General features: G+C 35.4%; 1 protein-coding gene and 1 pseudogene across 1 annotated transcript in view; both read left to right on the forward strand.

The window, feature by feature from the left end:
• Positions 1 to 25330, forward strand: part of PGM5 (phosphoglucomutase 5) — a 288406-nt gene that overhangs the window by 57735 nt on the left and 205341 nt on the right. The gene's annotated exons all lie outside the window — the stretch shown is intronic.
• Positions 21887 to 23461, forward strand: LOC100922365 (annotated as a pseudogene).

Raw genomic sequence — 25330 nt, forward strand, 5'->3', positions numbered from 1 at the left:
GAACCAGGAGATCATTATACATTTCAAAAACAATACTACTATAAGAGGATATATTCTATGGAAGTGGATATCTTTGACAATGAGAAGATCCAATTCAGTTCTAATTGATCAATGATGGACAGAATCAGCTACACTCAGAGAAAAAACACTGGGAAATGAATGTGGACTGCTTGTATTTTTGTTTTTCTTCCCAGCTTATTTTTACCTTCTGCCTGATTTTTTTTTTTTTTTTTTTTTTTTTTTGTGCAACAAAAGAACTGTATGGATCTATACACATATATTGTATATTGTACTTTAACATGTTTAGCATATATGAGACTGCCTGCCATCTAGGGGAGGAGGTCCATCCCTAGAGGAGGGAGGGCAAAAGTTGGAACAAAAGTGAGTGCAAGGGACAATGTTGAAAAATTACCCATGCATATGTTTCTGTCAGTAAAAAGCTATTAAAAAACCTAACTGATGAGGGGAGGAGAGATTCTGCCCAAAACTGGTGAGGTATTTGGATGACTGGGTTTGGAATTGGGAGAATTTAGGCAATTTCTCTTTGATATTGAGGAAATCCTAGGCAGTTCAGTCCATTAGGATTTTCTTATTTTCCTTTGATAAGATCAGGTGAGTCTTCCATTAGAAAGGACAAGGAAACTGAATCATAGGAAAGGAACAATCTAAAGTAGCTGGCCCTGAGAAACAATATAATATCCTAGAAGATAGCACTCTAGAAAGTGGGCTTAAGATCTTGGAGAATGTACCAAAATGTATAGGGAAGGAAGAAAAGAAAATGATTACATATTGTTGTTTTGTTTGGGCAAGCGCCCCACTGGAAGGAAATGTCTTCTGGCTAACATATGGATCTTTTGAGATTTGGGTGTTGGAAAAATTTAATCAGTATGTAAATTCAAAAGAGCCTGTTAATTCTGAGGGAAGTGAATATGCTGCCCTGTGGTTGCTAACTGTGGAACAATCGGTTTTGAGGGAGGATGGAGAGGAGCCAGAGAAATTTTATCCTTGGGACCCCTTCTCGGCACTGCCTCCTCCCTATGCCCCGCAGCAGACCACTGCTCCTAAGGCCTTCATTCCAGAATTCCTTTCCTCAATTCCACACCAAGGGAGATGAAGAAGGGAGATCAATTGATTTAAAACCATTAATTATTTCCTATCCTCCTGACCTTCTTCAGAGGGAGCTTAAGCAAATATTAAAGGATCAAGAAAACTTTCCACTCACCACAAAGACTAGCTTGTTCCCACTTAGAGAGGTCCCACTCTCCCAGGGAGGAATCAAGATTGTAAATGTTCCCATGAGTCACATGGAGGTGAGAAACTTTAAAAAGTGATGAAAGTCCTTTTAGAAGATCCTTCTGGGTTAGTGGAACAGTTTGATCAATTCCTTCATCCTAACATTTATACCTGGCCTGAATTGATGTCAATTTTAGGGGTCTTCTTCACTGGAGAAGAGCAGGGAGGACCTGGGATAATGCCCACCCAGGGAAGAACAAAAATTTCCCCTTCAGAATCCCAATGATTCTGGGATCAGAACAATCCAACTCATAAAGTATGAGGGACCTACAACAAATGATTATTCAGGGTATTGGGAATGTGGTTCCTCGAAGTCAAAATATGAGTAAAGTAACAGAATTTAAACAATAAAAGGAAGAGACCCTCTCAGCCTTTTAAAAATAGACTCAAGAAATGTATGAGAAAGTATTCTGGGTTAGAAAATGATGCCATGGTGCAGTCTTGTCACCAATTCATGGCCATATATAAACAAAAAGCTCCAGAAGCAAGAAGGGTGGCAGATCAATCCCTTGGATGAATTATTAGAAATAGCCCCAAAGTATATGTAGCCAGAGGGACTGAGGAGAAGAAAGAAAGAGAAATTATGTTATAGACCTTCTAATAGGAAGAGCAAACTAAAGTTATGCTTCAGATGGTGCAAACAGTTGCTAAATCTGTAATAAAAAATCAAGAGCAACCTGGTAAAGATGGGAAGGGGGGATTTTTGGCCAGAATCCTAGCCAACAGGAGATTTAGAAAAAGAAAGGGGAATGGGTCTCCTAGTATGGACTCCAGTAACTTGTTTCGATTGTGGACTAGAAGGACATATGAGGAAGGATTGGCCAAGGAGGAAGAAGTACCAAAAGATCTATTCCCTCATAGAAATAGGAGAAGAGGTGTCAGGGGCTCATTGAAAGAACCCACCCAGAGCTCTTGATAAATTTAAGGGTGGCACCAAACAAAGAGGAATTGGTTTTCTTTTCTTTTTTTATTAAAGCTTTTTATTTTCAAAACATATGCATGGATAATTTTTCAACATTAACCCTTGCAAAACCTTGTGTTTCAATTCCCCCCTCCCCCTTCCTATAGATGATAAGTAGTCCAATATATGTTAAAATCAATGTATGCATACATATTTATACAATTATCTTGCTACACAAGAAAAATCAAGCCAAATCAGAAAAATAAGAAAGAAAATGAAATGCAAGCAAATTTTTTAAAAAGAGCAACAAAGCTATGTTGTGAACCACACTCAGTTCCCACAATCCTCTCTCTGGGTATAGATGGCTTTCTTCATGACAAGATCATTGGAACTGGTCTGAATTATCTCATTACTGAAGAGAGTCTTGTCCATCAGAATTGATCATAGTATAATCTTGTTGTTGCCATGTACAATGATCTCCTGGTTCTGCTCATTTCACTCAGCATCAGTTTGTGTTAAGTCTTTCCAGGCCTCTCTGAAATCTTCCTGCTGGTTGTTTCTTACAGACCAAAATTATTCCATAACATTCATATACCAAAACTTATTCAGCCATTCTCCAGCTGATGAATATCCACTCAGTTTCCAATTTCTTGCCACTACAAAAAGGCTGCCATAAACATTTTTGCTCATGTGGGTCCCTTTTCCTTCTTTAAGATCTCTATAGAATATAACCCCAATAGAAACACTGCTGGGTCAAATATCAATTGCATAAACTGATAACTCTTTGGGCATAGTTCCAAATTGCTCTCCAGAATGGTTGGACCCTTTCACAATTCCACAAACAAGGGATTAATGCCCCAGTTTTCCCACATCCCCTCCAACATTTATCATTATCTTTTCCTGTCATCTTAGCCAATCTGACAAGGATGTAGTGGCATTTCTCTGATCAATAATGATTTAGAGCATTCTAAATATAAAACATATGACTTATATGTGCTTTCAATTTCTTCATCTGAAATTTGTCTATTTATATCCTTTGACCATTTATAAGTTGGAAAATGGCTTGAATGCTTATAAATTTAATCAATTCTCTATATATTTTGGAAATGAGGCCTTTATCAGAACCCTTGAATGTAAAAATATTTTCGTAATTTATTGCTACCCTTCTAATCTTGTCTGCATTAGTTTTGTTTGTACCCAAACTTTTTAACTAAATATAATCAAAATTATCCATTTTGTGATCAATAATGATAACTAGGTTTTTTTTGTCATGAATTTCTTCCTCCTTCACAGATCTAAGAGTTAAACTATGTTCTTCTAATTTGCTTACAATATCACTCTTTATGTCCAGATCATGAAGCCTTCCCTCCTTCCTTCCTTCCCTCCTTCCCTCTTTCCCTCCCTCCTTCCCTCCTTCCTTCCTTCCTTCCTTCCCTTCTTCCCTTTTCCCCTCCTTCCCTCCTTTCCTCCTTCCCTCCCTCCTTCCTTCCTTCCTTCCTTCCTTTTTTCCTTCCCTCCTTTCTTCCTTCCTTAATTCAGAAAAGCAGGATCTGTATTTATTGTATTGTATTGTACAATTGCTATTGTAAAGCCCCATTTTTATTTCCAAAATCACTTTTAGAGTATTGACAGGATAATTTTGACATGTATATGTCACTATTTTTGATTTTTATTCTCTCTAAAGAACTAATGGTATCTGATGGTACCAGGAGTCCAAAGACTTTCCCCCTGAGAGCCAAATCTTTCCTGCTCTCTTTTTTTGTATGGTATGTTAAAGACATTTTTACATTTTAAAATACAATATAATTTTATTTAGGATCATATTTTTATTTCAGCCTCAATAATGATAAATCAGTGTTGAAATTCTTGGACTATATAGCAGTTACACTGAAATGTTAAGGAACAATCAAGAGATTGGATTCTTATTCATTGGTTATCAAGTCCACAGTAGCAATTAAAAAGAATTAAAATTAAAAATTAAAAAAGAATTAAAAGCCTATTTTGGAATTTTTATCATTCAGTTGTTGTCTTTCTTAGTACAATATCTGCTGTACAATGCTGCTGATTACATGCTCCTCGTCATTTTCTGATAGGTTAGTTTGCCACATTCTTTGTAGCAATTGAAAAGGAAGCATAGTGGAGGTCTTTTCCGTGAATAAGCTGTCTTTCTGCAAAGCCTAGAGTAATAAAAAGTTATTTTTAAATTTTATAACTTTGTGATCCCATTTGATAAGGAAATAATCATATGTCACAGTTGGTCATAGTGGAAAATATTGTTATGCTGGAGAAACTGAGGCAGGAGAGAGATTAGAGAGTTTTCAATAGTTTATTAATTGGAGAGTATAATTGACTGGACAGGACTCTCGTCTCAAATTATCCAGTCAGATAGAGATAAAGATATACTGGGATCAAGGAATCCATGTTGGTCCCAGGGCTGTCATCTCAAAGAAGGAAGCAGCCCCGAATAAGAGCGGCCCCTTCTTTAAATAACCCTAGAGACAAAGAAGGTAAAAAAGGCGCGAAGGCTTCTGTTAGGTTGGGGGGAGACCATAACTCCTAAAAGCCCAGAGACAGGATGTCTGAATACCCAGAGATAAAGATGTCAGTGAGATATCTTGGAATATTTTAGAGGGATATTGTAAATTCTTGAGGACAGGGGAGGGTCAGGAGTTCTGCTCTCTTGTTTATCTTGCTAGCAATTTATAACCTTAGAGTAAACGGTCCCCAGTCTTAATGGACTAGAGTGGGTTTTTACGACTAAGGGGATTTAACAGAACAGCTAAGGAAACTGAGACAAAGGAAACTAGTTCAGGGGAAACCAAGTCAGAACAGTTAAAGAGAACTGAGGCATAACAATATCACTTACTAAATGAGTAGAAGTGTCAGGAAGTGCTTTGGGTCTACTGTTCATTCAATGAAACTTAAGTTGTATAAATTAGTTTTATATTATCCTCATTTCAATCCATCTTGTTTGAGTACATTGTTGAAACAATATTGGATAAATATTTCTCCTTTGCAATCTTCCACATTGGGGTCCATTTGATATTCTTTCTATTGTGCCACTAGCCATTTAATTAGACAAAGGACACAGCTTAGATGCTATCTCCTAGAAAAAGCCTTTCCTGATTTCCTCCCACTTGCTGTCTGATTGTAAAATTATTTTGGATTACTTTATAAATGCTCAGTATTTATTTATATATGTTTACAGTGTATACCTTCAACAACCTAGCACACATTAGCTTAAATGAATGAATGAAAAACTATTAAGCACTAAGCTGACAGGGAAATATAATGATAAATATTGGAAGGGGTGTGGGAAAGCTAGGACACTAATGCATTGTTGGTGGAGTTGTGAAATGATCCAATTATTCTGGAGAGTAATTTGGAACTATAACCAAAGAGCAACCAAATTGTTCATTCAGCAGTGTACACTACTGGGTCTGTATTCCAAAGAGATCATAAAAGAGGGAAAAGGACCCACATGTGCAAAAATGTTTGTAGCAGCCATTTTTGTAGTGATAAGGAACTAGAAATTAAGTGGATACCCATCAGTGAGGAAATGGCTGAATAGAAAGCAGCACCAGAAGAACATTGTACACCGTAACAGTATGATTATTTAGACTATTTAGACTTACCTCTTCATAGCAATGCAGTGATCCAAGATAATTCCAATAGTCTTGAGGTGGAAAATGCCACTTATATCCAGGGAGAGAAACATGGAGGCTGAATGTGGATCAAAGCATAGTATTTTCATCTTTTTTTTCTTCTTTATGATGGTTTTTGGTAAAAACCATCCTTCCTTCTGATTTTTCTTGGACAACATGACAAAAGTGGAAATGTATTTTAAAATATTGTACTTGTATGACATATCAGATTGCTTGCTGTCATGGTGTGGGGGGAGGTAAGGGAAGGAAGAAAAAAATTTGGAGCACAAAATCTTACAAAAATAAATATTGAAATTAAAAAAAAAATAAAGTATTGAACACTGACTATATGTCAGGCACTGTTCTGAAGATAAAACAAAAAGAAAACAATTAGACTGAGAGCTCCTTCCTTTCAAGAGTTCATGGTCTAATTGGGGAAGACAGTACATAAGAGTTGTAGGGCAGATGGAAAGGCCCACAAGTCCTAAGGCTTCTGAAAGAATGGATGAGAGGCCCAAGAGTGTCTACAAATCTGAGTACTTGTAAGTACTTGATAAATATTTGTTGAATTCCAGTATTTAAAATACCTCCCTCCCCATGATACTTATAACAGAACATATCCATTCATCACCCTAATAGCACAATAACAGAGCTCCTCAATTCATTTTTATATCTTCATATCTTTGAATTCACTGTTAATTGAATTCTTTCCTGTTGTAGGCTTATGTACTAACATTAGTGTAAGATCTTCCTCTTTGGCAAAGATTCAAGTTATGTTTAAAGTTGAGGGTTTTGACATTTATTGGTCATTAGTCATTTTTATTAATGACACAAAAGATGTAAGGAATACACAGGATAACCTACACTAACTCTGAACCATATACCTTGTCACGCCAGAGCATCAAGATCTGAGGAATTTGGCAAAGCTTCATAATGAAGAGAACAACAACAATAGAGTTATATAGAAGATACTTTTTGAGCAAAAGTGCCAAGATTCTTCCTGTGTATATTACTTATTGAATAATGTATTTTGTATTTTCAAAAATATTTTACAACTTGCACACAAAGTTTTCACAATGGTTTCTATACAATTTACAAAACAACATGGCATTCTTGTTACAGCAGAACTGAAGTGGTTACTAAACATCATGGATCACCCTTTGCCAATAATTTCTTTTCACACGTCAAAGATCCTTGATTTCCTTTAAAGGAAATTTTCTCCTCTATAAATTCCTTAAACTAATGAAATTTCAGCCCAATCTCTGTCTCCATGTAACAGCTACTGTTCTGGGAGCTTTGGGGATACTGAGACAGTTCCTTCCCCTTGAGATACTTACATTCTACTGCAGGAAAAACAAATGATGAAGATGCAAATCAGGTTCAGAGTTTTCAGGGCCTACAAATAAGTCACAACAACTGAGATATAACTCTCTTATCTATTCTTTATTGTCAGGGAAGTGGCTCCTGAGTTCTTTCTTTGAAAATGAATGTTTTGTTGCTCGATTTCCAGTTAAAGAAAATGGGGAGATTGTCTTTTGGAGGAGCAAATACTTCCCTATATTCATATAAAATATGTTAGCAGAGGTATGCAAATAGCACAAGAACAGCCATCTCAGATCAGTAAGCCTTCAGGAATGCAGACAGTAGATTTGGTAAAACAAATCTCTTGGACAAGAAAAATTAGGAAGGGAACTTTGCCATGGTTCCTGTTTCTTTTTATGTCAGTGGTGTGTTGGTAAATGTTTATCAACAAGCTTTTGATATCTAGATATATGTGTGTGTGTTCTATATTATACATGAATACTTTCTTAAATCTAGAAATCAACAAAATCAAGCCTGGTTTGATATGTTTGCTGATTTCCAAAGTGGATATTCTCACAGTTAAAATTTAATAATTGGCTATCACAAACTAATGAATGTGGTGTTCTCTTCTTTTTTATAATATAAGATGGTTCTCTGTGAGCAGGTCTCTTGGGGAGGTTTTCTGGATGCAGCCTTAGTTTCAGTTCAAAGTAATAATCACTTCAAAATGCAGCCAGCTGATTAAAATCCAAATGCTTATTTCTTATCTCTTTCCTTGGTCCCAAGAGCTCTTGCAACTTGTCCTTTGCCTTTGCTTTCTTCTGCCTCCAGCCACAAAGGTGGAAGATGGAATAAATCTGACTTCACCCCCGAGAGTGGGCTTGTGGGCTTCCTCCCAGCGTGCTCCTCTCTGACTCCTGGCAATGTTCTGAACTAACCTGAAGCTCTAAGAGCTTCTTTATATATGATCTCCCAAAGGTTGATTCCTCCTCTGAGGGAGGGATTAAGGGAGGTGTGAATCCACAAAGTTACAAAGTTAACTTTGTGAATCTCCCATACTTGTGAACTCCAATGAGTACTTAAATACATTAGTGAGTTAGAGAATTTGCTAAATACCATGCTAAATTAGGCAACTGACATTACTTTGTAAGGGTTTGTTCTAATGTGTGAACCAATAAGCACTGTATCAATTCCATTGAGTTAACGCTAGGATTCTAACATCTCCCTTGAGTTATCATCTTGTTTCAAGTTCTGGCCCTTAACATCTCCTTGTAAGATCAGATCAATCATACTGAACCATGCTAAATTAGATGATTATTGTCTCTATCAACTCTAATGAGTTTACACTTTGTAAGGATTCCAACAAATGAGCTTCTATAAAACTCAACCAGACTCCTGTTTTATGCTGTTATGTTTTAAAACTTCTGGGAAGCAGGGAGGAAAAGGTGGTACCAGGGAAAAGAAAGTCTCAGAATGAAAACATCCATCATTATGTTGTTATATTAGTCTTCCTACTGGAGGTAGTCTCCTAGGAAGAGAAAGAAGGGCAAAGATGAGCTGAGCTGGAATAAACTTGTATTAGCTTGCCATCATCTATTGTTAAATTTTCAGAATGAGCATTTCCACTTAGGAAATCAACAAATGCTATAAATCTGGACTTGGTTTATTATTTTGAGTAATTGTTTAGATTTAAGTAACTGATAGAGAAAATGTTAAGATGCAGATTAAGCATTCCAGTGTGTTATATGTATATTTTGTTAAATATTTACAATCATACACCTTAATTCACTGAATTTTCTATAAAGCAGAAAATTTAATCAGGTCTTGTGGTTTAAGAACTTGACTTTCATAGATGAGGACAGGTGTCAATCTTAATTGTGTTTTAGAGTACAAATTCTTGTTAATAATAACTATTGTCTATTGCACATTTTTTTTTTTTTTTTTTTTTTTTTTTTTTTTTTAAGATAAGCCTGGAAAAAGCAGTCTAGACACCTGGGAGTCTTCATTTCTCACTCCCCTGCTTCCAGTATTTTATATACATTTGTGATGAATGGAAATATCCAATACAACATTAAAAAGAAGGGGAAAAATATACTGAATCAGCAAGGGACTATACTGTGATGAGAGAATCCTTAATGATAGGTGAAATTGTATTTTATTTTTCATGTTTATGCAACACTCATTTGGAGTTCTTGATCTTTACTTCATCTGGCCTAAGTAGCACTTTGTCCCTTTGGTATCCATCTGTGGTCACTATAGAATTATAATTATCTCTAGATGTTCAATGTTTCCTACATGAATTCCACAAAAAGAGATTATGTAATATTTAGCATAGTGTTTGGTGAATTGGATTGAGCTGAATCCTTATCTTATAAAAAAGTATTGTAATAAATACTGCCAATAAAAAGAGAGTGGACCAGCTACTTCTGTACAAAAGATAAAGTGGATGAAGATTGCTTGATGTCACCTTTTTAAGTGTGTATTTCATTGAATCAGCATGGACTTGGATGGGAGCTGCAGATGGACTAGTTTAAAATTGAAGAGATGGAGTTAGATTATATCTAGGAAATTGCTTGGCATTTTGAATGATTCTCATCTGTTCAGTGCTACAAAATCATAAGTCATGTAAAGGAACAGGAATTTGAACCTATTCTTTCTGACTTATAGTCCAACATTTTAGCTAAGTGGCAAATTCAAGATTTGAATGTAGGCATCTCTTTATGAAAGTAATTTATCTTTGGGCAGATGCCATACCTTCCTTTTTTCCTTCCTTCCTTCCTTCCTTCCTTCCTTCCTTCCTTCCTTCCTTCCTTCCTTCCTCCCATTCTCTCTTGCTTGCTTTCTTCTCTATTGAAAAAAAAAATCTGTTTGCATTTGTTTCCTGAATAAAAGCCATTATTTTCTGAACAGAAATTAAAAGACATTTCCCTCCCCCATTAGTAACTCCATTGGTGACAGGCTTTTGATTTAGGATTACACACAAATCCCATTAAATAAATAAGATTTGGGCCCATATTGTCAGCTTCTTTAATATCCTCATTTGTAAAATGAAGAGGTTGAACTAAATATTAATAACAATAGCTAACATTTAGATAGTGCTTTATCTGTATATTATTTCATTTGATCCTCACAGCAACCTAATAAAGTAGCTGCTATTGTTCACCCCATTTTACAGATGAGGAAATCAACAGATTAAGTAACCTGACCAAGATCACAAAAATTTGAACTCAGTTCTTCCTGGCTCCAAGTTCTTATTTGTTACTTAAATCTCTAAGATCCTCTTTGGCTCTAAAATCATATTCTAGTAGTGAAGGATTTAGAATCTTATACTTTATTTTGAAAGTATGATTTCAACAACTCTCATGAATTTTCCTATCTATCATTTCTTTCCTAAGCTTCTTTCTATACTTCCAACTGTCTATAAAATGTTTTCTTCTTAACTTTCTCAAACTCACTGTGTCATTACTTTCTCTCTGATTCCATCCCTTCTGCTGACTTCCCTGTTTCTGTTGCCCTCAACAGGAGTCATCTTTTATAATTCACTGTCATTTTTCTTTCTCCTACTTTTGTCCTTATCTTTCTCCTTCCCCTCACCCCATATTCAGTAATTTCCTAAGTCTTGTCAATTTTATCTTCACAACAATTTTTTTTTTTATCTACTCACTTTTCTCCATTCGTAATGAAGCAATCTGACTATAGAGAAGATGGTGGAAAGTAGACAACATCGCCTGAGCTCTCTCCCCCTCAAAATAAATGCTAGATCAAGCTTCTGAATGGATTTTGGAGTAACTGAACCCACAAACATTTGGAATGTAATAATTTTCCAGCTTAAGATATCCTGAAAGAACTTCAGGAAAGGTCTGTTTCGGTGGGGTAAGGGGGAAGCAGTCCAGTGCAGGTGTTGCATGGTGGGGAGGCCTTGTGCAGAAAATCTATTGGGAGGTTCTTAGCCAAAATACAGCAATGTTGGCTACTCTATCCTGGTTCAGAAGGCCAGTGGATCAGTAGAACAGCTGTAAGATCTCCAACACAGTTACAGAAGTCAAATTGTGAGTCTCTAAATCCCAGAACAATAGGTGGGTCTTGGCCAGGCCCACCCAGCCTCAGTCCCAGCACAGTCAGTGAGAATTCCCTGTTTCCCTGATAAAAGAAACTTAGGACAATTTCCCCTATGCCATAGGAGCATAGCTCAACTTTTGAAAATGAGCAAAAACAAAAAAAAAAAAAAAAAAAAATTAAGCAAAAAGAGCTCTGACTGCAGGATGCTACTATGAAACAGGAAAAATAAAATGGAAGAGGACAGCAAAGGCAAAATGTTTTCTGGTAAGCCTCAAAGGATCTTCACCTCAAAAGGCTTTTTTGGAAGAATTCAAAAAGGACCTTAAATGAGAGTTAGAAGAAAAATGGAGAAAAGAAATAGAAGCTATGCAGGAGAATTATAAAAGTTTTGGGTGGAATGGGGTAGGGAGAAAACCAACAACTTGGAAAAGGAAACAGAAATTGACTGAAGAAAACAACTCCATTTTTTAATTAAAGCTTTTTATCTTCAAACATATGCATGGATAATTTCTCAACACTAACCCTTGCAAAAACTTGTGTTCCAAATTTCTCCCCTTCTCCTCCCACCCCTCCCCTAAATGACAAGTAATCGAATATATATTAACAGTGTTAGAATATATATTAAATCCAATATATGTATACATATTTATTCAATTATCTTGCAGCACAAGAAAAATCAGATAAAAAAGGAAACAAAAAGATAATGAAAACAAAATGCAAGCAAATAACAGCAAAAAGAATAAAAATGTTAAGTTGTGATCTACCCTCAACTTAGTCTTCCCTCTGGGTATAAATGACTGTTCATCACAAGATCATTGCAACTGGCCTTAATCATCTCATTGTTGAAAAGAGCCACATCCATCAGAATTGATCATTGTATAATCTTCTTGTTGCAATGTACAATGATCTCCTTATTCTGCTCATTTCATTTAGCATAAGTTCATGTAAGCCTCTCCAGATTTCTCTGAAATCATCCTGCTGATCAATTTTTACAGAACAATAATATTCCTATAACATTCATATACCATAACTTATTCAACCATTCTCTAACTGATGGGCATCCATTCAATTTCCAGCTTCTTGCCTCTACAAAAAGGATATCATAAACATTTTTGCACATGTGGGTCCCTTTCCCTCCTTTAAGATCTCTTTAGAACATAGGCTCAGTAGAGACACTGCTGGATCAAAGGGTATGGGCATTTTGATAGCCCATTGGGTGTCCTTCCAAATTGCTCTCCAGAATGGTTGGACCCATTCACAACTCCACCAACAATGTATTAGTGCCCCAGTTTTCCCATATCACCTCCAACATTTGCCATCTTTTCCTATTGTCTTAGCCAATCTGAGAAGTGTGTAGTAGTACCTCAGAATTGTCTTAATTTACATTTTCTCATCAATAGTGATTTAGAGCACTTTTTATATGGCTAAAAATGGTTTCAATTTCTTCATTTGAAAATTGTCTGTTCATATTCTTTGACCATTTATCAATTGGAGAATGGCTTGAATTCTTATAAATTTGAGTCAGTTCTTGATGAGGTCTTTATCAGAACTCTTGAAGGTAAAAATGTTTTCCCAGTTTATTGTTTCCCTTATACTCTTGACTTCATTAGTTTTGTTTGTATAAAAACATTTTAACAATATAATCAAAATTATCTATTTTGTGTTCAATAATGAACTCCATTTCTTCTTTGGCCACAGATTTCTGCCTTCTCCACAGATCTGAGAGGTAAACTATCCTTTCTTCTTCTAATTTGCTTATAATATCACTCTTATGTCTAAATGATGAACCCATTTCAACTTTATTTTGTATACAGTTTTAGGTGTGGGTCAGTGCCTAGTTTCTGCCATACTAATTTCCAATTTTTCTAGCAGTTTTTGTCAAATAGTGAGTTCTTATCCCAAAAGGTGAGGTCTTTGGGTTGGTCAAACACTAGATTACTATAGTCATTGACTATTTTGTCCTGTGAACCTAACCTATTCCACTTATTAACTATGTTTCTTAGCCAGTACCAAATGGTTTTGATGACTGCTACTTTATAATATAGTTTTAGGTCTAGCACACCTAGACTACCTTCGTTGGCATTTTTTTCATGAAGTCTTTTGAAATTCTTGACCTTTTGTTCTTGCAGATGAACTTTGTTATTATTTTTTCTATATCTGTAAAATAATTTCTTGGGAGTTTGATTGGTATGGCACTGAATAAGTAGACTAATTTAGATAGTATTGTCATTTTTATTATATTTGCTTGGCCTACCCATGAGCACATGATATTTTTTGAAGAGATTAGATCTGAGTTTATTTGTGTAGAAAGTATTTTGTAATTGTGTTCATATAGTTCTTGGCTTTGCCTTGGCAGACAGACTCCCAAATATTTGATATTATCAACAGTCATTTTAAATGAAATTTCTCTTTGTATCTCTTGCTGTTGGACTTTGTTGGTAATCTATAAAATGCATGTTTTATGTGGATTTATTTTGTATCCTGCAACTTTGCTAAAGATGTGAATTGTTTCTAGTAGTTTTTTAGTTGATTCTCTAGGATTTTCTAAGAGTGCTAACTTGGTTTCCTCATTACCTACTCTAATTCTTTTAATCTCTTTTCCTTCTCTTATTGCCAAAGCTAATATTTTTAATAAAATATTGAATAGTAATGGTGAGAGTGGGCAACCTTGTTTCACACCTAATCTTATTGAGGATAGTTCTAGTTTGAGACCACAACATATGATTCTTGCTGATGGTTTTAAATAAACCAAATTACTGACCAAACTCCATTTATTTCTATATTCTCTGTCTGGATTTACTAGCTAGAGCAGGTACCAGACCAAATCCTTTTCATGGGTGAGGAGTGAAGGGGTAGAACTCACAAAGAGTTGGGTCAAACAGGATTGTCAAATTTTATTCAAATTTTTCTCATCTTTATGTATCCTAATACACACATAACTATAGCATCCTGAATGCATTAACTATAGGATACTATGCATGCAGGACCACATAAACAATTTACTATTGTGTGCAGATATTTCTTTGCCACTTTAGCATAACTCTGCTTTAATTATAACAGAAGTTGGCATACCCCCTGACTTCTCAGGAAGGCCGAGACACCCCTAGGGTAGATGGGGAGTCAAACCAGACGCATGAGCGTTCCTTTTACTGAACTGAGGTATAAATAAGGGTCTTATACCTCACTCAGGATTCCCTACTATCTGTAGTCCTCTACAGATCTCTTGTGTTTTTAATAGGAATGGGTTTTGCATTTTATCAAATGCTTTTTCCGTATTTATTGAGATAATCATATGATTTTTATTAGTTTGAGTATTGATATAGTCTATTATGCTAGTAGTTTTCCTAATATTGAACCAGCCCTGCATTCCTGGTATTAATCCTATTTGGTCACAGTATATTATTGTAGGGATGATTTTCTGTAAACTATTTGCTAATATTTTATTTAAGATTTTTGCATCAATATGCATTAGGGAAATTGAGTTATAATTTTCTTTCTCTGTTTTAACCCGGCCTGGTTTAGGTATCAGCACCATATCTGTGTCATAAAAGGAAGTTAGTAGAACTTCTTTCTCTATTTTTCAAAATCATTTGCATAGTATTGGAATTAATTGTTTATTAAATGTTTGGTAGAATTAACATGTAAATCTATCTGCCCTAGAGATTTTTTTTTCTTAGGGAGTTGATTAATAGCTTGTTCTATTTCTTTTTCTAAAATTTATTTAAGTATTTTTTATTTATTTAAGTAATTTATTTCCTCTTCTGTTAATCTGGGTAATCTATATTTTTGTAGGTATTCCTCCATTTCACTTAGATTATCAGATTTATTGACATATAGTTGGGCAAATTAACTCGTGATTGTTGCTTTAATTTCTTCTTCATTGGTGGAAAGTTCTCCCTTTTCATTTTTGATACTTATAATTTGATTTTCTTCTTTCCTTTTTCTAATCAAATTAATTAAAGGTTTATCTATTTTGTTGTTTTTTTCATAAAACTTGCTTAGTTTTGTTTATAAATTCAATAGTTTTCTTACTTTCAATTTTATTAATCTCCCCTTTTAGCTTCAGAATTTCAGATTTGGTATTTAATTGGGGATTTTTAATTTGTTCTTTTTTTTAAAAGCTCTTTTTAGTTGCAAGCCCAATTATTGATCTTCTCTTTCTCTATTTTATGCAAGTAAGCATCTAGAGATATAATAGTTCCCCTAATAATCATTTTGGTTGCCTCTCACAAATTTTGGTATGTTGTCTCATTATTGTCATTTTCTTGGATGAAATTATCATTTGTGTCTATGATTTGTTGTTTCATCCACTCATTCTTTAGGATTAGATTATTTAGTTTGCAATTAATTTTTGGTCTATTTTCCCCTGGCCTTTTATTACCTGTGATTTTTATTGCAACATGATCCGAAAAAAAATACATTTACTATTTCTGCCTTTCTGCATTTGATTTTGAGGTTTTTATGTCCTAATATATGGTCAATTTTTGTATAGGTTCTATGTACTGCTGTGAAAAAAGTATATTTCTTCCTGTCTCCATTTATGTTTTTCCAAAGGTCTATTATACATAACTTTTCCAGGATTCTATTTACCTCCTTAACTTTTTATTCCTTATTTATTTTTGTGGTTCTATTTATCTAGTTCTGAGAGAGCAAAATTGAGATCCCCCACTAGTATAGTCTTGCTGTCTATTTCTTCTTGTAGCTTTCTTAACTTCTCCTCTAGGAATTTGGATGCTGTACCATTTGGTGTATATATATATATATATATATATATATATATGTACATATGTATATGTATATGTGTATATATATATATATATATGTTTAGTAATGATATTACTTAATTATCTATGGTCACTTTAAGTTTTATTTAGATCTATTTTTGCTTTTGCTTGATCTGAAATCAGTATGGCTACACCTGCCTTTTTTTTTTTTTTTTTTTTTACTTCAGCTGAAGTGAAATAGATTCTGCTCCAATCTTTTGTCTTTACTCTGAATGTATTACTCTGCTTTAAATGTGTTTCTTGTAAACAACAAAATGTAGGATTCTACCTTTTAATCCAGTCTGCCAAAAGCTTCTGTTTTATGGGAGAGTTCATCCCATTCACATTCATAGATAAAATTACTAACTTGATTTCCTGCCATCTTATTTTCCTCCTGTTATATTTTTCTCTTCCCTTTCCCCTTCTCCCTCCCCCCTCAAGTGTTTTGTTACTGACCACCCAGTTCCTCAAACAGTCCTCCCCTTTTATAGCCCCTCCCCCTGTCTTATACCTTTTTCCTTCTACTTATGGTCTCCCTTCTAATAGCCTCCCCCTTTCTTTTCCCCTTTTCCCTCCTACTTCCCTATAAGGTGAGAAAAGCTTCTCTGTGAAGCTAAATGTGTTTGCTGTTCTCTCTTTGAGATAAATCTGATGAGAATAAAATTCACACAATGCTCATCTCCCTTTTTTCTTTCCCTCAATTGTAATAGGCCTTTTTTACCTCTTAATTTAACTCTTCTTTCAATAGAATCACCTTTCTTCCTCTGGTTTCTTTTTTTATATCATCACAATAAAATCAAATTGTACCTGCACACTCTAAGTATACTCATAATAGAAATACAGATCTCAAGAGTTAAACATATTGTGGGGAATAGAGAGATAAGGTGAAGAACTTACAGGAATGTATGAATTCTTTTTCTGTATTTTATTATTTCTGTGTTTCCCCTATGACCTGTATAATATGTGCACGCTCATATCTACTTGAGCCTTGGCCATCTAAAAACATATTTACTTAACCTAAGTTGATGACATTTATCGATATTTAGTCTATTAGCTGGACCACTATCTGTTTGATTAAGCCTGAAGGCCTGATTTTCTGTTTCCTAGAAATCAGATGATTTTGGGGAAACAGAAACCTTCCATTCCAATCTCCCCAAATAGCAACAACCAATGAGATGCCTCCCCCTCCCCTTCTCAGTGCTCTCTTACTTGTGATATAATTTCTTGTATAAAAGCGATGTATCTTTACTACTTCTTTAGCCTTCCTACTAAGAGGTTTCTCTTTCTTATCTCCCAATGGGACAGCTCATACTCCAGAGGTTTTCTATAAAAAACTTTTCTTCCTTCTACTGAGTGATCTCTGAGTAGTCATTTTGGGTAAGGGTCTTCTACATCCCTCACAATATCATCTCCCTGTATAGGGATATAAGATTTTTAACTTTTAAAAGAAAGTTATTTTTTTTCTTTTTACCTTTTTATGCTTCTCTTGAGTTCTATATTTGAAGATTAAATTTTCTATTCAGCTCTAGTCTTTTCATCAGAAATAAATGAAATTCACCTAGTTTCATTGAATGCTCATCTTTTTTCCTGAAAGATGAGACTCAGTTTTGCTGGATAGTTGATTCTTGGCTGCAATTCAAGTTCCTTTGCCTTTTGGAATATCAGACTCCATGCTTTCAATCCTTTAAAGTAAAAGCTGCTAGGTCCTCGTTAATGCTGATTGTGGCTCTTTGATATTTAAATTGTTTCCTTCTGACTGCTTGTTATATTTTCTCATTGATTTGATAATTTTGAAATTTAGATACAATGTTTCTTGAAGTTTTCATTTTGAGTTCTCTTTCAAAAGCTGATCGGGGAATTCTTTCAATGGCTATTTTACCCCTTGGTTCTAGGACATACAAGCAGTTTTCTTGATGATTTCCTAAAAGATGATGTCTAGATTCTTTTTTTCATCACGGTTTTCAGTACTTTTCAGATTGTCTTTCCTAGATCAATTTTCCAAGTCAATTGTTTTTCCAATGAGTTATTTTATATTTTCTTCTATTTCTTCATTTTTTTTGGTTTTGCTTGATTGATTTTTGATGTTTCATTGAGTCATTCACTTCCATTTCTTCAATTCTAATTTTTATTGCATTATTTTCTTCAGTTAGCTTTATAATCTCCTTTTGCATTTGGCCAATTGAACTTTTAAATGGGGTGTTTTGTTCATTCCATTTTTTCCCCATTTCACAGATTTTGTTTTTCAATGATTTGGTTTCTTTTTCATATTTTGTAAGAAGTTATGTGCTTTTTCCATTTCACCAAACCTAATTTTTAAAGAATTTTCTTCAGATAATTTCTGTTTTTCCTTTTCCAAATTCTCTTGAAAAGATCTGATTTCCTTTCATCATTTTTTTTCTTTCTTTTCCTACCCTTTTTGAATTCTTTCAAGAGAGCCTTGTGAAATGGGGACCACACATATCATCCTTTGGGGCTTCATGTGGAGATAACTTGCCTTTAGGATTCTCAGGGTTTGAGATCTGTTCTTCTCTTTCTCCATAAAAACTGTCTATGGTCAGAATTCTTTTTGCTTTTTTGCTAAAATTTTTAAAGGTTAAATCTGCTCGCAGTTACCAAAACTATTTGGTACTGGCTAATGAATAGATTAGTTGATCAGTGGAATAGATTAGGTTCAAGGGATAAAACAGTCAACAAATATAGCAACCTAGTCTTTGACAAACCCAAAGATCCCAGCTTTTGGGATAAGAACTTACTGTTTGATAAAAATTGCTGGGAAAATTGGAAACTAATATGGCAGAAACTAAGCATTGATCCATACTTAACGCCGTACACCAAGATAAGGTCAAAATGGGTTCATGACCTAGGCATAAAGAATGAAATTATTAATAAATTAGAGGAACACAGGATAGTTTACCTCTCAGACCTGTGGAAGGGGAAGCTCTTTATGACCAAAGCAGAACTAGAGATCATTACTGATCACAAAATAGAAAATTTCGATTATACCAAACTGAAAAGTTTTGTACAAACAAAACTAATGCAGACAAGATTAGAAGGGAAGCAATAAACTGGGAAAATATTTTTACAGTCAAAGGTTCTGATAAAGGCCTCATTTCCAAAATATATAGAAATTAACTCTAATTTATAAAAATCAAGCCATTCTCCAATTGAAAAATGGTCAAAGGATATGAACAGACAATTCTCAGATGAAGAAATTGAAACTATTTCTAGTCATATGAAAAGATGCTCCAAGTCATTATTAATCAGAGAAATGCAAATTAAGACAACTCTAAGATACCACTACACACCTGTCAGATTGGCTAAGATGACAGGAAAAATAATGATGATTGTTGGAGGGATGCGGAAAACTGGGACATTGATGCATTGTTGGTGGAGTTGTGAACGAATCCAACCATTTTGGAGAGTAGTTTGGAACTATGCTCAAAAAGTTATCAAACTGTGCATACCCTTTGATCCAGCAGTATTACTACTGGGATTATATCCCAAAGAGATTATAAAGAAGGGAAAGGGACCTGTATGTGCATGAATGTTTGTGGCAGCCCTTTTTGTAGTGGCTAAAAACTGGAAACTGAATGGATGTCCATCAGTTGGAGAATGGCTGAATAAATTGTGGTATATGAATATTATGGAATATTACTGTTCTGTAAGAAATGACCAACAGGATGATTTCAGAAAGGCCTGGGGGGACTTACACGAACTGATGCTGAGTGAAATGAGCAGGAGCAGGAGATCATTATATACTTCAACAACAATACTATATGATGACCAGTTCTGATGGACCAGGCCATCCTCAGCAACGAGATCAACCAAATCATTTCCAATGGAGCAGTAATGAACTGAACCAGCTATGCCCAGAAAAAGAACTCTGGGAGATGACTAAAAACCATTACATTGAATTCCCAATCCCTATATTTATGCCCACATGCATTTTTGATTTCCTTCACAAGCTAATTGTACAATATTTCAGAGTCTGATTCTTTTTGTACAGCAAAATAACGTTTTGGTCATGTATACTTATTATGTATCTAATTTATATTTTAATGTACTTAACATCTACTGGTCATCCTGCCATCTGGGGGAGGGGGTGGGAGGTAAGAGGTGAAAAAATGGAACAAGAGGTTTGGCAATTGTTAATGCTGTAAAGTTACCCGTGCATATATCCTGTAAATAAAAGGCTATTAAAAAAAAAAAAAAAGGTTAAATCTGCTCTTAAGGTAAAGGTCTGACAGCTATTTTAGTTTGCACTGGGACTGGTGCTACTGACTGACTTCTGTTGCTGGTTATGTGTGGCCAGGTCCCATGTTTTTCTGGGGTTCAGAGGTTCACTGTTTGCCTTTTTTATTTCCTTTGGGTGTTTCACAGCAAACGTGCTGAACCACTGGCTTGTAATCAGGATTGAATAGCCTATGAGGCTAGGAGCAGATTCTCTGGTGCATGGGCACCACAATGCCCTGACTCCCTGCTTCAGTTCTCTGAGTTGCCTTTGGGCTCAGCAGCCTCTCCCCCTTCCTGACTGAAATGGAACTTTTCTGAAGTTCTTCCAAAGTATCTTCTTGGAATTGATGACCAAAGGAGAACTAGAGATCATTACTGATCACAAAATAGAAAATTTTGACTATATCAAACTGAAAAGTTTTTGTACAAACAAAACTAATGCAGACAAGATTAGAAGGGAAGCAATAAACTGGGAAAATATTTTTACAGTCAAAAGTTCTGATAAAGGCTTCATTTCCAAAATATATAGAGAATTGACTCTAATTTATAAAAAAATCAAGCCATTCTCCAATTGATAAATGGTCAAAGGATATGAACAGACAATTTTCAGATGAAGAAATTGAAACTATTTCTAACCATATGAAAAGATGCTCCAAGTCATTATTAATCAGAGAAATGCAAATTAAGACAACTCTGAGATGCCACTACACACCTGTCAGATTGGCTAGAATGACAGGGAAAGATAATGTGGAATGTTGGAAGGGATGTGGGAAAACAGGGACACTAATACATTGTGGAACTGTGAATACATCCAATCATTCTGGAGAGCAATTAGGAACTATGCTCAAAAAGTTATCAAACTGTGCATACCCTTTGATCCAGCAGTGTTACTACTAGGTTTATATCCCAAAGAAATCATAAAGAAGGGAAAGGGACCTGTATGTGCACGAATGTTTGTGGCAGCCCTATTTGTAGTGGCTAGAAACTGGAAACTGAGTGGATGCCCATCAGTTGGAGAATGGCTGAATAAATTGTGGCATATTAATATTATGGAATATTATTGTTCTGTAAGAAATGACCAACAGGATGATTTCAGAAAGGCCTGGATACACTTACACGAACTGATGCTGAGTGAAATGAGCAGGACCAGGAGATCATTATATACTTCAACAACAATACTACATGATGACCAGTTCTGATGGACCTGGCCATCCTCAGCAATGAGATCAACCAAATCATTTCCAATGGAGCAGTAATGAACTGAACCAGCTACACCCAGAGAAAGAACTCTGGGAGATGACTAAAAACCATTACATTGAATTCCCAATCCCTATATTTATGCCCACCTGTATTTTTGATTTCCTTCACAAGCTAATTGTACAATATTTCAGATTCTGATTCTTTTTGTACAGCAAAATAACAGTTTGGTCATGTATACTCATTGTGCATCTAATTTATATTTTAATATATTTAACATCTACTGGTCATCCTGCCATCTGGGGAAGGGATTGGGGGTAAGAGGGGAAAAATTGGAACAAGAGGTTTGGCAATCGTCAATGCTGTAAAGTTACCCATACATATAACCTGTAAATAAAAGGCTATTAAATTAAAAATAAAAATAAAATAAAATTAAGGGAAATTGGTTAAAAAAAAAAAAGTTTCTTCTTCTGGAAATTTGTTGTTCTCCAAATATTTGTGGCTTCTCTGTCTCCAAAAGCAGTTCAGAGGCTTGATTTGGTGTTGATCTGAAGGATACTAGGAGGAGCTCAGATAGATGCATATCTGCTCTCCACCATCTTGGCTCTGATGATTTAAGAAAACAACTCCTTAAAAAATAAATTTGGAACCCATATCTGGGATTGGGTGGGAGGGGGGCAGAGGGTTTCTGCCCTGCCTCCAAGGAACAGAGCACTCAACCCCCACTCCCTGCCTAACTGTTGGATGTAGATGGAGTCTGGTTTTCCCACCTCATTTCTCAGGTTGATTTCTTCAGGATTACGAGATTCATTTCCAAGACTGGATTGTCATGATCTGTACCCCTTTCTGTGTGACAGCACCCTGTGGGTCATCATAGTAGCCTTGCTGGAATTCCCCAAGCTCTTTAATGTTGTGGTAGGGCCTTGCATTGAAATATAATGATGGAATAGGAGAGAAAGTGACAGGAGAAAGAGGTGGTAAACATATAATGGAACAGAAAATGAAGGAGGAACAGTTGAGGAGGAAGAAAAAGGAAATGAGAGAAAAGATGTCACTGGAAGAGACCAAAGAAGAGATCCTTAAACTGCATGAGAAACTCCTGGCCTTTCAATAGGAAAAGCACTAACTCTTCCTGCAGGTCAAGAATATTTTACATGAGGAGGAGAAAAGGCACTGTAAGGAGAAAAGTGACTTGACAACACTTAAATCTGCAGTATGTCAAGATTTGACTGTACATAGAAGGACACATCTCAGCATTCAAGGAATCCCCTGGAGAACACAACAGACCAGGAACTCTCATGTCTGCTGATAAGGCCAAGCAGATGTTTGGACCCCAAGTACTCACATTCATTTTGTGGGGTCAACAGCTTTTTCGGGAATATGGTCAATTCCAGGGTAGCCCTGGAAAAGCCTATGGAGCAGCCCAGCCCCAACTCACTATGGAACTACTCGGCCAGATTATGATCCCAGCCAACAGCTTAGAGCTCCTTCAGCTTTTCCTGCTGTTCAGCAACTGTCACAGCCTCAGCCACAGTCCTACACAATGCATGGTCACTATCAGCCAACACAAGCAGGATTCCTACAACCTGACAACACTCTGTCCCTTCAGAAGCAGCTGGAACATGCTAACCAGCAGTCTGACGTCTTGTCTTTTCTGCGCCCCACACATCCACAGACTCTGTACCTAACCTCTGAGCTCTTTGCCACACCCCAGCTTCCTGTACAGATGCAACCATCGGGAAAGTCAATTATTGCAGTTACCAGCTAATCAAATCCTTGTCTCCCTTTTATTCAGCACAGGGTTTTTTTGTTTTTTGTTTTTTTAAATCACAAGTGACTTGATTCAGGGTAATATCCTGCCTCCCCATCTCCAATTAATAAAGTTAAACTGCTATCAGAAAAGAAAAATTGGTGAAATGGCAAAATAAATACTGAAGAAAACAACTTCATAAAAAGAATTAGTGAAATGGAAAAAAATCCATTGAAAAAATAATTCCTGAAGAAATGTAATTGGCCAAAAAATCAAAGTATAATTGATCAAATGTAAAATGAGATAATATTTCACCAAAAATTAGAATTGGACCAATGGAAGTCAAACAAAACAAAAAAAATGAAATGAAAATAGAAGAAAATGTAAAATATCTCATTGGGAAAAAGAATTGAACTGGAAAATATATCTAGGAGAGATAATTTAAGAATTATTGAACTTAAGAATTTAAGAATTATTTCATTATAGATGAAAAAAAGAGCCTGGGCAACATCTTTCAAGAAATCATAATGGAGAAATCATCCTATTACTTTGCAGAGTCTGCTAATTGGTCTGTCTCTCACTTGTCCAAAGTGTCCTCCAAACAATTTGTAGATTGATATTCTTTTTTTAATATCTTTTTTCAAATTACAGCTTTTTATTGACAGAACATATGCATGTGTAATTTTTACAGCATTGTCCCTTGCACTCACTTCTGTTCCAACTTTTCTCTTCCCTTCCTCCATCCCCTCCCCTAAATGTCAGGCAGTCTCATACATGTTAAACATGTTAAAGTATATCTTAGATACAATATATGTGTGCAGATCTGTACAGTTCTCTTGTTGCACAAGAAAAATTGGATTCAGAACCTGGGAAGAAAAACAAAAATGCAAGTAGTCCACATTCATTTCCCAGTGTTCCTTCTCTGGGTGTAGCTCATTTTCTCCATCAGTGATCAATTGGAACTGAATTGCATCTTCTCTTTCTCGAAGATATCCACTTCCATCAGAATACATCCTTATACAGCATTGTCGTTGAAGAGTAGAACGATCTTCTGGTTCTTCTCATTTCACTTAGCATCAGTTCATGTAAGTCTTTTCAAGCCTCTCTATATTCATTGTGCTGGTCATTTCTTACAGAGCAATAATATTTCATACTATTCATGTACCACAATTTACCCAACCATTCTCCAGTTGATGAACATACATTTAATTTCCAGTTCCTAGTCACTACATAAAGGGCTGCCACAAACATTTTGGCACATAAAGGTCCCTGTGGTAACAGTGGTGGGATCAAAGGGTATGCACAGTGTAATAACTTTTTGAGCATAGGTCCAAATTGCTCTCCAGAATGGCTGGATCTGTTCACAACAGCACCAACAATGCATCAGTGTCCAAGTTTTCCCGTATCCCCTCCAATATTCGTCATTATCTTTTCCTGTCATCTTAGCCAATCTGACAGGTGTAGTAGCGGTATCTCAGAGTTGTCTTAATTTGCATTTCTCTGACCAATATTGATTTGGAATACTCTTTCATATGAGTAGAAATAATTTCAATTTCATCATCTGAAAATTGTTCATATCCTTTGACCATTTATCAATTGGAGAATGTCTTGATTTCTTATAAATTAGTCAATTCTCTATATATTTTGGAAATTAGGCCTTTATCAGAACCTTTAACTGTAAAAATGTTTTCCCAGTTCATTGCTTCCCTTCTAATCTTGTTTGCATTAGTTTTGTTTTCACAAAACCTTTCTAACTTAATATAATCAAAATTATCTATTTTATGATCAATAATGATCTCTAATTCTTCTATGATCACAAATTCCTTCCTCCTTCACAAGTCTGAGAGGTAAACTGTCCTATGTTCCTCTAATTTATTTATAATCTCATTCTTTATGCCTAAATCATGAACCCATGTTGGTCTTATCTTGGTGTACGGTGTTAAGTGTGGGTCCATGCCTAGTTACTGCCGTACTAATTTCCAGTTTTCCCAGCAGTTTTTGTCAGATAGTGAATTCATATCTCAAAAGTTGGGATCTTTGGGTTTGTCAAATACTAGATTGATATAGTTGTTAACTATTTTGTCCTATAAACCTAATCTATTCCACTGATTCCTAGTCTATTTCTTGGTCAATACCAAATGGTTTTGGTGACCGCTGCTTTATAATATAGTTTTAGATCAGGTACAGT

This window comes from Sarcophilus harrisii, chromosome 1, assembly GCF_902635505.1.
Source record: "Sarcophilus harrisii chromosome 1, mSarHar1.11, whole genome shotgun sequence".
NCBI classification, from domain to species: domain Eukaryota; kingdom Metazoa; phylum Chordata; class Mammalia; order Dasyuromorphia; family Dasyuridae; genus Sarcophilus; species Sarcophilus harrisii.